Source organism: Cupressus sempervirens, chromosome 7 (genome assembly GCF_028749045.1).
Source record: "Cupressus sempervirens isolate cs-2001-9-10 chromosome 7, ASM2874904v1, whole genome shotgun sequence".
Lineage (NCBI taxonomy): Eukaryota > Viridiplantae > Streptophyta > Pinopsida > Cupressales > Cupressaceae > Cupressus > Cupressus sempervirens.
The window spans coordinates 720523145-720536818 of NC_143124.1; the positions used below are offsets into that span (position 1 = coordinate 720523145).

Sequence of the window (13674 nt, forward strand, 5' to 3'; positions counted from 1 at the left end):
CAACAATGTTTCATTTTCTAAAAATGGAGTTCGGATGCTCAAGTTATGAGTAAAACATCGAATGTTGCTTCTTAAGGCTTAGAAAGGTATGTAGAAATGATGTTGTGCTGACATCACCAAAGTGCACATCTTGTGGCTGTGGTGACTAGGAATGACATTGTGGTGGCCGATAGGTGGGTTTGGATGGTGCTTGCAAGAAAATTATAAAATTTTGGGGGCCAAAATCCATGCCAGTCCAAAAAGACAGGCAAGTATGTTACACTTCTTTTGAATTTTGTTTTTTTTTTTTTAATACATTTATATGAATATGCATATTTTTACCAAATTTTCACTATCAGTTACCCAAATTTTTTTAATTTTTTTTTAATATAAAAATATTAAAGAAAATTTGAGGAAGAGAGAAGGTGAGATTTTTTTTTTTTTTAAATTTTAATAAAAATAAATAAATAAATTTCACCTTGTGATTGTGGGTGGTCCCAGCGGGCATGCCAAAATATAGAGCTGTAAAACTAGTGCTTAAAGGAATACAATGGAGAATCAAAACATTCAAAACAATAGATTTAACTCACATATATGATTAGACAAAAGAGAATTAAAATACCAAAGTAGCCTAAGAATGTGCAAACCTCTTAAACCAAGCAATCTTCCCTTTGATGCATAGATGTGTCCGTAAGATGTGATGTGTGCTCAATGATGTTGCTCAATCTTCAATGGAGGATATGATTCAAAATGGATTTGTGGATGGATTTTTCCATTATGATGGTATTTTGATAGTCCTTAGTCTCTCAAAATAGCATTATAACATTAGCATAGAAGTGGATGATATTTGTGAAGGGAGAGGGTTTCATTTATAGGCCAAGGGGTAGTGAGATGGAGGGTTAGGATGCAAGGAAGGGGAATTGGTTAAGGAGGGCTAGGATGCAAGGAGAAGAGAGCACATGGATTGTGCTTCTTCAAAGCCTTAGCCTTGTGACAAGAGTTACACATGGATTGGATAGGGAAGATGGTCAAGATAGGTAGTTAGAGGAAGTTATGAGGGAAGAAAAGGGGGGATGAGTGTGGAAAATAAGTGTAAAAAGTCCTTAAAGAGCCTTTAAGGCTCTTGAATAGGAATGCAAGACTTTAAGGGTGGAACTTTGACTTTGGTTTGGTTTAAGACTTTCTTAACCCTTGGTTATAGTTGTGCACATGCTTAAGGAAGGGATTAGGCTTAGCTTAGGATGACATTAAGAGGCAAGTGGTTTGGGTAGGTAAAGTCTTTATTTGAATATATTAAAAGAGGATGTCAAGTCTTTATTTGAATATTAAAATAGAGGGTACAGTCTTTCTTTGAATATTAAAATGGTTGGTGGGTGGAACTTTTGACTTTAAAGTAGAGGATGAAGTCTTTGTTTGTATATTAAAATGGGAGGTGGGTGGAAGTCTCGACTTTGGCTTGGGTTAGGAATTCTTAATCTATGATTAAGTTTGTGCACATGGTTAGAGTGAAGATTAGGCTTGGATTAGAGGGGGATTAGGGGGCAAGTGGTTTAGACTTGATGTGATGGGTTAGTTAGGTGGCTAAGTGAGGTTAGTATGTGTGAATGGGTTGGATTAAGGGTTAGGATAGGGTTTAGGGAGGCTTTTAGAATTTTAGATTATTTTTTAATGATTTATTTAATAAAATGAGGATATAGAATTAAATTGAATAGATTTGAGGATTTATTCAATTTAATAGAGGAATAGGGATTTAATTGATAAATTGATTTTGGGTGATCTTTTAATTTTATCAATTGGACTATAGTTAATTAAATTAACTAATTAACTAGGGGATGACAATAGATTAATTAAATATTAAATACTTAATTAATGATGCCTTAGGAGATGACTAAATAGGATTACTTAAGTGATGTAGTCAAATTTAGGTGTTTGCAACTGGTTGGTCAAAATTTTGACCAATCCTTTGGTTGAAATCTCTCAAAAGTCTTGGCACAACTCCTAATAGGCATTGGTTGAAATTTTGATCAATGCTTGGTAGAGAAATACTAGGAATTGGTCAAAATTTTGACCAATGCTTGGTAGAGAAATACAAGGCATTGATGGAAAACTCAAGCATTGGTTGAAATTTTGACCAATGTTTGGTAGCAAACTACCAGGCATTGGTTGAAATTAGTCAAAAATCTTTTTTGAGGCATTCTATAAAATAGTTCACATGCCTTGCCTATGATTTGACACTTTACATGTAGCCTACACTCTATCATCGTGATGATGGATTATAGAGATTGAACTAAAACGATGATGTTAAAACACACACAATCAAATCCAAAATGAAATTGCATTACAAATGGATTGTGGAAATCTGATATTGTTAATTTTGCATGCATGTCTACGAGGACAATCACAACTTAAACATATAATTATATGTTTAAGTTGTGATTGTCCTCGTAGACATGCATGCAAAATTAACAATATCAAATTTCCACAATCCATTTGTAACGCAAGTTCATTTTGGATTTGATTGTGTGTGTTTTTTAGCATCATCATTTCAAAATCACTCTCTGTAATCCATCATCAGCTAGATGAGAGAGTGTACGATGCATGCAAAATGTCAAATCATAGGTAAGGCATGTGAACTATTTTATAGAATGCCTCAAAGAAGCTAAGAATATTGAAATATTTACAAGGGTGTGAGGCACTTCATATTTGTTGATCGCATAATATGGTTTAAGAACTCCTCACTAATTAACTTGCACCACAAAATGAAAATCTTCATTAGAAAAAATATCTCGTAGTAAGTGTAGTACTCACCAAGTTGTTGTAGGCCTTTAAGAATATCGTATCCAACATTATAGCTTGCTTGTAATGCATTATCGCCAAGTCCAGTTCACCTTGTTCATAATAAATGCTTGCCATATTCCCTACAATACAAAACATACCATATCCACCAACTCCCTATCACTAAACTCAACCTTACCACTTACCCAAGATGACTTGCACCTGATATTTCTTACTAAAGTAACCCATAACTCGTGGCATCAACTGTATTTTTCCAATTGTGTAAATAATAATACAATTTACTGCTCCTTTAAAAAGCCTGGTGAAGATTGTATAAATGCATCCTCACGACATTACTTAATGTCAGCTAAATGCCTAAGTACAATGGTGAGGGACACTAATTTAGCGACCATGGTACATGTAGAACTTAGTTCAGATTCGTTGCTAGGACTCAAGAACAAACAAGCACGTGGGTAAACTATAGGCTGAGACATGCACTTCGTGCATGCCAACACTAGTGCCCACATCCACACACCTTCATGAAAGAAAAAGATGAGACAAGCAGAAACAAGAAAGGTATTGTTAGGAAGCACCGTATTTAGGCAGGTCTTAAAAGTGTGGAATGCAAGCAAATATCATCCAAAACATAGAACATACAACCACATAGGGATTCAACACAACATAATATAGCAAATAACAATCATGTGATTTAGCCCCTCCCCAAGCCCCTCTAAAAGATCCATCACTTGAATTTTCAAAGGAATACTTACCTTAAGCAATTGCATAGTCTGGTCTTATTTGAATGGCTCACTTATAGCACAAAATTTCCTCTTGGGGCCTTCCTATAGCCTGACATTGGATATGTATAACAAATTAACATGAGCACAACTTTCCATAGCTGAAAGTGAATAGTAGAGCTCCAAACAACAAAAATTTACCTTTAAAACATTCCCTTGATTCAAATGAGCATCAGCAAAGTTAGGTTTAAGTTTGATTGCTTCCTGCATATAAAAACCAACCAATTTAGAATGATAATAAAAAAAATTTCTAGGATGTTTTTCCACATGAAAAGATACCCATGAGAATTAAAAACTACAATCTTGTTGCACATCTTGTTCATTAAGAACATCTGCTCCATCGTGGATAAACCCCAAGTGATGTGTGAAATATACTACATATAGAATAATAGCTAACCTTATAATATGCAAGGGTTTTCATATAATCTCCTACTTCCATAAATAGGCCAGCCAAATTTGACCAAGCAATTGCAAAAGTTGGTTGTATGCGCAATGCTTCCATATAGCATAAGTTTGCTTGTTCATGTTTAAATAATAGAAAATGTTCAACAATTCCCAATGTCAAAGTTTACCAATTAGGCCAATGTATGATATTTCAGAAGAAAAATCCCTAGACCATGCTGAGAACTCTAGCATTCAAGTATTGAATATATATCAGCTAGCATAGCATCAAGAGAAAAAACAAAGAGCTTACATGTTGAGTTAATCCTTGTGCCTTCAACAGATTTCTAAAATTGCTATGTGCATCAACCTATATAGTGTACCAAAAAAATCACAACCACAGAATTCAGACAAGTCTTGAAGTATAGAATTCATTATTTGTTGTCCGAGTTTGGGTCTACAAGTATAGAATTGATCATAAGCATCTACAAGTCCACATATCTGAACCCTCAATTTTTATTGTGAACCCATGCTTACATTTTGACTAGCAATTCTGAGCTAATTGAAGTTCAAGTTATTCCAAATTGCACACTATGATGACGTATTAGGGATTAAAACCAATTCAAATAAATCATCTATGAGAGTAAGAAACATAAATTGAGCGCATGGATGCCAACATTGCATCATTGTCCTATGAGCATACTACATGCTTGCTTATTGTTTGATTTGCGTTCATCACACAATCAGTCCATCTAGGAGTCCAACCAAGGAGATCATAACCCTCGCAATTCAGTAGATTTCTCAAAGGTCTTTCTCAACACTACAAGTTCCTTATTACATGGAGCATATAAAGTGGTGAAAAATCCAAACAATAGAATTCAACCAGATCTAATCCACAAATTATAGTAACAATTCTACACAACTCAAGTCCTCACTTGCAGAGATCACATCCACCAATAGAAATTTAGCAAGGAGTTTTACAGTCAGATTTCTAGGTTAGTAACAGTCATCTAATAGGTTCTAAAATTATGGTATCATGACAAATAAACTTTTGACATCTTCACAGTGACATCATCAAATTCAACACCAAATACCCATGGATTGAATTTAATTGATTCCACATTTACTATGGAATTTATCATAATATCTAATGTCAGTCCCATCATGTTTATCTATTTAATAATTATTTTCTTGCTTTAATTTATCAATTAACCATATATAATTATGCAAGTGATTTATTTACTTTTTCATTGTCCTCAATGATTGTAAACATAGTTGGATCAAGCATTTGTATTAATATAGGGTCCAAAAAACAAGAGCAAGATAATGAGCATTTGCAATATCTAACTGTAAAGGCAATAGGATAGAGAGGACAAACAATTATTAAGTTTTCATCCAATATGAGCTCAGGTAATGCAAGGCTGACAAAAATTTCCAAGGAAGTCATTAAAGAGAGCTCTTCGACATCTACACAAGAACATTGCTCCCTTAGAATAAATTGGCTTAACTCTACATTTTCTCTCAGGATACCAATACAAAATTGGATGTATTTAAGATGAGAACTTTATGTGAAGCAAAGAACCAGCAAGAGGGAAGGAAGAAAAAGAAGCATGTAAAATTGTAAATGGTACAAGTCACTGTAACAAAAATAGGGATACTCAGACATAATGGAACAACAAAAGGGTGCATTTCCAGGCACTTCACCTACTGTTGCTCTTTCCTAGGTAGTTACCTAGATACTAGATTAAAGAAATGAACATGGTATTAGAGTTATAAGCTCTAAATGAAAAACACATAACAGATTTGGCAGTCAACAATCTCAAGACATAACACAAATTTTTGGTCACTAGAATTCATATGGCTTACCTTGATCACCTGGAAAAATGTAGCTTGTTATTTTATGATCCATTACATGTTATATTGCCTGAAGCATTGGTGGTCTAAAAATCACTCAGCATAATACAGCTCGCTCACTAGCTTAGCTTGATCAAGTAGCATAATGCAACTTTCTAGTTTGTGATGCATCACATTTATATGCTCCCTAAGCAATGGTAGTCGGTAGTCTATAAATCACCCGGCATAATGCAACTTGTTGGCCAACGGATGATTACCCTAATCACCTACCATAATATGGCTTGCTAGTTTTTGATCCAACATTTTTTATGCTCCCTAATGATGGTCTATGAAGCACCTATGATAGTGTAACTTTCTAAGTTCATCTAACTTTTTGCATAACACATCTTGCTCATTTATAAATTTTTGTAGCCTGTGAGCCACCTATACCGCAGCTTATTGGCATGTTTGTTCCATAGGACGTTATTAGTCATCCATGGTCACCTCGCATAACACAACTTGCTAGCCTGTGATCCATGTTTGCTTCCAAATATATAAATATTCTCAGCAACAAACAAGCTAGTCCTTAAATCACGTACCATTATTTGTATATAGTGATTGAGTTTCTGTATGTGTTTGTATTGATTAAGTCCCTACATATGTTAATTTTTGTGTTATGTATTAACTAAACTCCTCTTAGTGTTTGTAACTTTGTTATAACTTGATTATGATGCTTGGTATTAAGACACTAAAATATTTCCTTTCATTTCCTCTAACATTGTATACCAACACAATACATGAAACTACAGATACTAAATTTAAAGATTTTCAAGTGAACTTAATGGTTACCCTCAAATACTAGACAGTTCAAATGAGTTATCTTGATGGGGTGCCCTCCTCTTGAGTAGGATTGGTCTTCCTTTGCATTCCTTAGAATCTTCATTTCAAACCATTTGGGAGGGAAATTGTCATAGTTAAGGCTTGTGCCCAACATGTGTCTAGTGCAAACCTTATGCCTCAATCATGAGAGATTTGGCATTTTGCAATGGACTACAGCAAAGATGTGCTTCCATATGCTCATATACCATATTCTCCAACATTTCAATCGTCTTGTTTTGTTCTTCAGAGACAAAACTGAGAAATGAAATGCATCATTCTGTAATACCAAGAGCCTTAACCACTTGCATGTTTGGAATCTCCATGTCCCCTTGTTATATAGTTTTGGATCAAGGAGCAAAAATTCATATTCTCTTTATAACAAAAATTAAATTAATTTCTAAGCCTAACTTAGATAAATAATAACATCCTTAGGTACATCTAGTTGTCTGACAATATGATAATAAGATGGTTTGAAGGCACTTCCAGAAAAATTGGTCTTCTAAGAATATACTATCTCATTTCTTCTCCTTTATTAGAGTGTTAAAATTCCTAGTGATAATAGGATGCCCAAAAAAAACATCACAAAAAGATATATTTACAAAGCACTTTTGTTAAGTTTCAACTACAAGTGATTTTTTCCTATGTTTATCGAGATTTATCCCCACTAGAACTACTCAACTCAATCATTTATAGTTTCCTCAAACTATGTTCAGAGCTGTTTTGTAACAATGAAGAGTGAAGTTCCAATCTCTATTGTAAAAAGAAAGCTATAGATTAAACTAAAATGATTTTCCCTCCTTGCAAAAAAAAATTAGGTAATCTCATTTCCTATATGTAGAACATTTTGGAAATGAAAATCCTAAGACAAAAACTTCCCAAAATTAAAGGATGCTCGTCATCTAAACCAACAACAATTCTAAGATATTTTAAAATATTATGTATATCAATCTAGGTTTTATATTTTCAATGGGTTGTTTGTTATCCAAAAACCACTTTCAATTAACAAAAAAACTAATTTACATATGATATAGATGCTCTAAAATAGAGGGAAAACAAGGGTAAACAAATTTGACAATAAATAGATTTTCTAGAGCACTGGTAACTTAGCCAAAATCAAATTTCTTAGTAGACAAGATAAAAAATAAAATAAAAAGTTAAACAGGATAATTTTTGAGTAGTTAGGGAACCCAGTGTTTGATGTGAAGTACAACTGTCATGAATGTTCATTTCACATTCTTCTTATTTGTCTCTTCATCTTCTCATGAAGACTATTGTATAAATATAAGGACCAAGCCCTGTGTATGTAAGCTACAAGCTGCAATGACTAAATAATATTTTTGCTCTGCTCTCAATGTGGACATAGCCACAGTTGTGGTGAACCATGATATATCCTATGTCTTATCTCTATTTTGTGTATTCTCAGTTTATCTCTTAAATTAACACCCAACAGTTCACCAAAAAGCTCCACGCCTACCATGGTTGACTAAGCAATAGTTGGCTATCTAATTTCCAAATGCAAAAGAAAATTCACAAAAACAAACTCTGCTTTCCTAGCAATTTTTAGGTGACACTATGGCTGGTACAGAATTGTGCTCCCCATTTCAGCCAAAGTTGTTCCAAAATGATGGTTTTGTTCTTGTGTGGTAATGGTGGCATTTTGGGTTTGATATTCAAAAAAAAATTTAAAATATGAAACATTAAAACCTTTTCATCAAATAAGGACCATTTTTAGAGGCATGGATTATTCATAGCTAGCTATGAATTTTATATTGGGAAAGACCTATAATAAGAGTAATCTGACTTTGAAGTAAAATGTTTGCAACTAAGTGTTGAGATATTCAAAACAATTCTATCTTCGTTTTGCACTTTAAAGAGTTTTACTTGCAAACATAGAACCTCCATTACCATGAACATTTAGCAATTTTTAACTCAGTGTCTCAAGCTCTTTGTTACTCACCTACCATATTGATCAAGAGGACTGAGTGCTGGATCATACAATCCCTCAGGTGTAGGCTTGTTCATGTTATCAAATAAAATAGGACTTGTAATACGCTTTACACTTGAAGATTGCACCTCTTCATCTGTATAAAAGGTAAATTGAACTGATTCAACATCTTTGGTCACCACCTAAAGCACATATCCAATTTTTTGAGAATATACAGAAAAGATAAACTTGCTTAAAATGAGAAAGACAAAATCATAATCTCTACAATCTATTAAAGTCATAAACTTATTAGAAACAGTTAGATCAAAATATTCTTGCTGCTCCAAATCCTTCTTTGCCTTCTCAGCATCATTTAGCTTTTTCAATGTATTTTGATTTCAATTTTCTATAAGTGCTTTCTAAAAACACTCAATTTTTGGTTCATAGTCTTTAGAGCATTTAGCCATCTTCACATAGGCAATTCCTTTTCTAGTCAATGCACATGCCACCATTTTATAATCACATCAAAGTTCTCTACCTCGTTCCATAGCCTTGTCACGGTCTTTGATACATTCCTCATACTACAAAATTAGTAGACAAATTATCAAGGACATTCCATTCAGCATGAAATAAAAAAATGTAACCAATAATTGCCAGATTTCCCAAAAAATAACATTGTATTAAAAACAATTAATTCCTCTAATCTAATCCTTTGACATCTCTACTTACCCACTCTTGAGAAGCATGTCACTACCTACTTCCAAATTTTACTCATTTCAAGTTTATAGACTGGACATAAATTGATCAACTTCTCAATTACAATGAACAACCATAACATTTTTGAGCAATCTGATATTGTATTTGATTTGCCAATGGAGTTGTTCCCCTTTAATTAAACAAACCTTTCACATCTACTCATCAACCATGTACCAAGACCCAACTAGAATCATCCTCATCACATCTCAATTACAATGACCCACCAAATAATTTTTTATTAATTTAATCATACTTGATTCACAAATGGAGTTGATTCCCTCTAATTAGACAAACCATTCAGGGCTACTTATCAACCATTTGCCAAGAAAATCCAGGGATGAACATCCTTTACCCCAACTCATTATAGATTAGACTAACAGAATAGTTGCACCATAATATAATTATCAAGTACAGATTAAACTAATCCCTAGAAACATTTTTTCATATAATAGCTTGAATACAATTCACACTTCTGTGTTCAAGGGCTGAAGGTGAAAAACAAAAGATAAAAGTCTTGAACAAAATTTAGTGCAAATAAAATATGAGTTAAAAGGGCCCGCTAATTCCACAAGTTGTTATAGAAGGAGAGCTAACTACTTTGGAACTTACCCATATTTATCTTATATATTTTTAATTCCATAATCTAGTGAAAAAACTTAGGTAAGCACGAAGATGGGATTACATCACAAGTATTATCATAGAAACAAATATGAAACATTGATAGAAGTTATAGTTCATACAAAAAGAATCTTGACAAAAAAAATTCAAAAGGAGGAAACACTTGGCATGGCAAGCATTAAGGATGCTAATAATAGAGGGGCCTGACATTATGGGCCCCTAGTATAACATCACATTCAAATCTATTGATCTTTAAGTACAGGTGTACATAGAATATGTCCTAAGCAGTTTAAAAGTTCAGCAAAAAAGTCTTTGGCTTCTAAATTCTCTTTTCTCATTAAATTATTTTTTTTCTAGTCACTACAAAAATAGTGACTTCCTCTAGTATGAACCTAGTAAATACTTTCCACACATAAAGGATAGATAGCTTTAAAAGTTGAAACTACTTCATATTGCAAATCAATACACTCAATCAAAATCAATATATCTAAAAAAATGAATTCACATTACCAAACCTACTATTCCATTTCTAATTTCTAACCCTATCTCGAAAAACTTAAAAATAGTTTAGTACAAAACTCTACACATGCCTTCTACATCTCTAAATAAACAACTACTCTATTAGTGAGAAAGGAAATATCCTCATCATCAAGTTCCACTGCTTTTGTATAATGATGAATGGTGGTTTCAAAATCTTTTTTCTTGTATGCCGCATTTCTTGCTTCTTTTCCCTTCTGAGCATTTTCCTTCTCTAGTTTTTCCTCTTTCTCTTCATTAGGAATATTCATTGGTTCAGGCTCTAGCTCTAGTTTTGGCTAGCACTCAAGTCCTTTCTTGGCTTGTGGTTTGGATGTGGTTTTGTCAGAATCCATACCACTTAGATCAGAGAAATCTTCATCAGATGGTGCAATATGCAATTTTACATTCAATAGCACACCCAATGCCTGCATCATTCGTTGGTCACTAAGGTACAAATTCATATTATTAGGATTCTTTTGAAGATCTTGCATCATCTTGACAAAATCTAGTTGTTGCAAAAATAATCTTTTTTTTGGATTTTCTATTAACTTTGCACATAACTCTAGTACTTGAAATATGTTTCCAAATGGTGAAGCTAATGGATGACTTCGACTCGATGCCTGTGAATCTGCAAGGCCTAATTTCAATCCTTCATTGGTAGGATCAAGCTCCAGCCCTTTTTTGTATGCAGAAATAACATCATCATATTTTCCAAGACCAACATATGTTGCACCTAGTATGTTGTAACCCTTGGACTAATTAGCCTTAATTTCAATAGTTATTTTTGTATCCTGAAGAGCCTCATCATACTTATGTAGTGAAACATATGTCGTAGATTGGTTGGAATACAAAACATGGTTACTAGGAGCCAAATCTATGGCTTTAGAAAAATGTTTAATAGTTTCATCATAATTTCCAAAAGAAAATGTAGCATTCCCTTTTTCTTTTGCATCATCAGCCATTTTCCCCAAGGGAGTCAATTTTCTGCACTAAGCGCATAAATCAAAATGTAATTAAGGGAATGCAATAAGATCAAACTTGAATATAAATGTTGAGTTTATACACCAACTATAGAGAAGGTAAGCCTGAAAAACTAATGGAATGTTGGAATTTCATTATAGATAAACATTGGAACAGAATTATAAAAATGAAATGCAACTCCAAGATCATTGATTTTCCAAATAATTAAAAAAATTTAGTAGCACCCTTATCAAAAGACTAAAAGTGTGCATAGTTCTAATGCTTGTTATTATTTGTGCCCCTTAGAATAAAAAATATGTGGATACACATCAAAATAAAAGAACACTAGCTAAAGAGTAAAATGTCATCCAAAATTTCATATTTAGTCCACCCAATCACAAAAGAAAACACTACAATCCTTTGTTTCCCCACTAAAGAGATTACTACTCATGTTAATATAGTTGTATACTCATAACTTTTCCTGGTACTTGAATCTTTAAATAGAATTTCTAGATTTCTCGAGTATATGGGTAAAAAAACAAACAAATAGATTTATAAATGTAATTACCAAAAAAAGATTTACAAAGTTTCTATTTATAATTTATACAAAGCCCTACCATTGTATTACATTTTTTATCAAAAACAAAAAATCCTAGCATGTTCACTTCTACTTTGAATATCCTAAATGAAAACTAACTCTAGAAATAAATAAAGACTCTAGAATTAGACTTAGTAGAATCCTCTTCTGCAACATCCAATGTCTATGATCCAAGCATGCCAAACAAATTCTGAATAAACTGTGGCACTGTTTCTGCAGTTGGTGTTCAGGTTTCAGCATTACTAATCTAACAAAAAAAGGAAACTAACACTAGTTCAACCACACATACTGAATGAGAAAATGTGCAATAGCAATCAGAAGCTAAAGCATGTTCCCAAGCAAGTTATTATCTCATGGGAACTTAATAGGTGTAATGTCAACACAAAAATGTTGGAATTCCAAGCATCTTCAGTAAACCCACACTACTTACTTTCTTAATCATTTGATTGAGAGCCTAGAAGCATTGCACTAGGGATCAGTGTAGCCTTGATAAGCCACAAACTACAGCACTAAATATTTCATAGACTGACTCTCTCTCTCTCTCTCTCTCTCTCTCTCTCTCTCTCTCTCTCTCTCTCTCTCTCTCTCTCTCTCTCTCTCTCTCTCTCTCTCTCTCTCTCTCTCTCTCCTCTCTCTCTCTCTCTCTCTCTCTCTCTCTCTCTCTCTCTCTCTCTCTCTCTACACACACAATGACCTTAATTTAAAGAGCCAAATTGATTTGTTTATTACTTAGCAGGCCCAAATCTTCTGTTGTTTTGCCTGAGTAGGAAGGCCTTCATGCCCCCGCCCTTTCATATTTGATGGTAAACTCTTTTGCTTTTTTTATTATCACTATATTTAATTTTAAATCTACAAATCTATTTTTAGAAGGACCTTAATACAAGAAGCCAAAAAACCTCCCTCTCCCTCTCCCTCTCTCCACACACAATGACCTTAATAGAAAGAGCCAAAATTCATTTGTTTATTACTTGGCAAGCCCAAATCTTCTTTTGTTTTTCCCAAGAAGGAAGGTCTTCATGCCCCCACCCTTTCATATTTGATGGTAGACTGTTGCTTTTTTTATTATCACTGTATTTAATTTTAAATCTATGAGTCTATTCTTAAAAGGACAGTAGAGAACATCCCACAATCACCTAAACAAGCAATATACACCTGAAAAGCTCATGGAAAAAGGATGTCCCTTCTTTGAAGGATATCTTTCGAGTTGGCACCACAACTTGGTGATTGTAATTAACCATTCATCGAGACTTCTAATTTTATTTTGGGGATTATTTTAATAATACCTTGATTAATAATAACTCCTACAGATCTAGTTTCAATGGCATTGAAGTAAACATCATAGAAATCCTCACCAATTTGGCACCAAGGCATGAAATAAAACCAAACTAGAAGGCCATCCAAGCTTGGGCTCTTCTCTAATGCCAAATTTTACATAGCTTCCTCAATCCCTTCTAAGGAGAGATAGTGATCAAGAAATTTAGTAATGCTAAATTTTACAAGAAATGCAATTAGCTAAGTTGTCTTCAAATTTGGGGAGCAAGGTGTCCTTATTAGAATCATTAGTAAATCTTGAAAAATATTTTAATTATCATATCTTGGTTGGCCTATAGTGACTCACTATCAAATTCAATAACACAAAAATGTATGTTTTCGTA

General features: G+C 33.5%; 1 pseudogene; it reads right to left on the reverse strand.

The window, feature by feature from the left end:
- Nucleotides 1–8597: 8597 nt before the first annotated feature.
- On the reverse strand, nt 8598–11423 carry LOC149549252 (hsp70-Hsp90 organizing protein 3 pseudogene; annotated as a pseudogene).
- Between the last annotated feature and the right edge of the window lie 2251 nt (nt 11424–13674).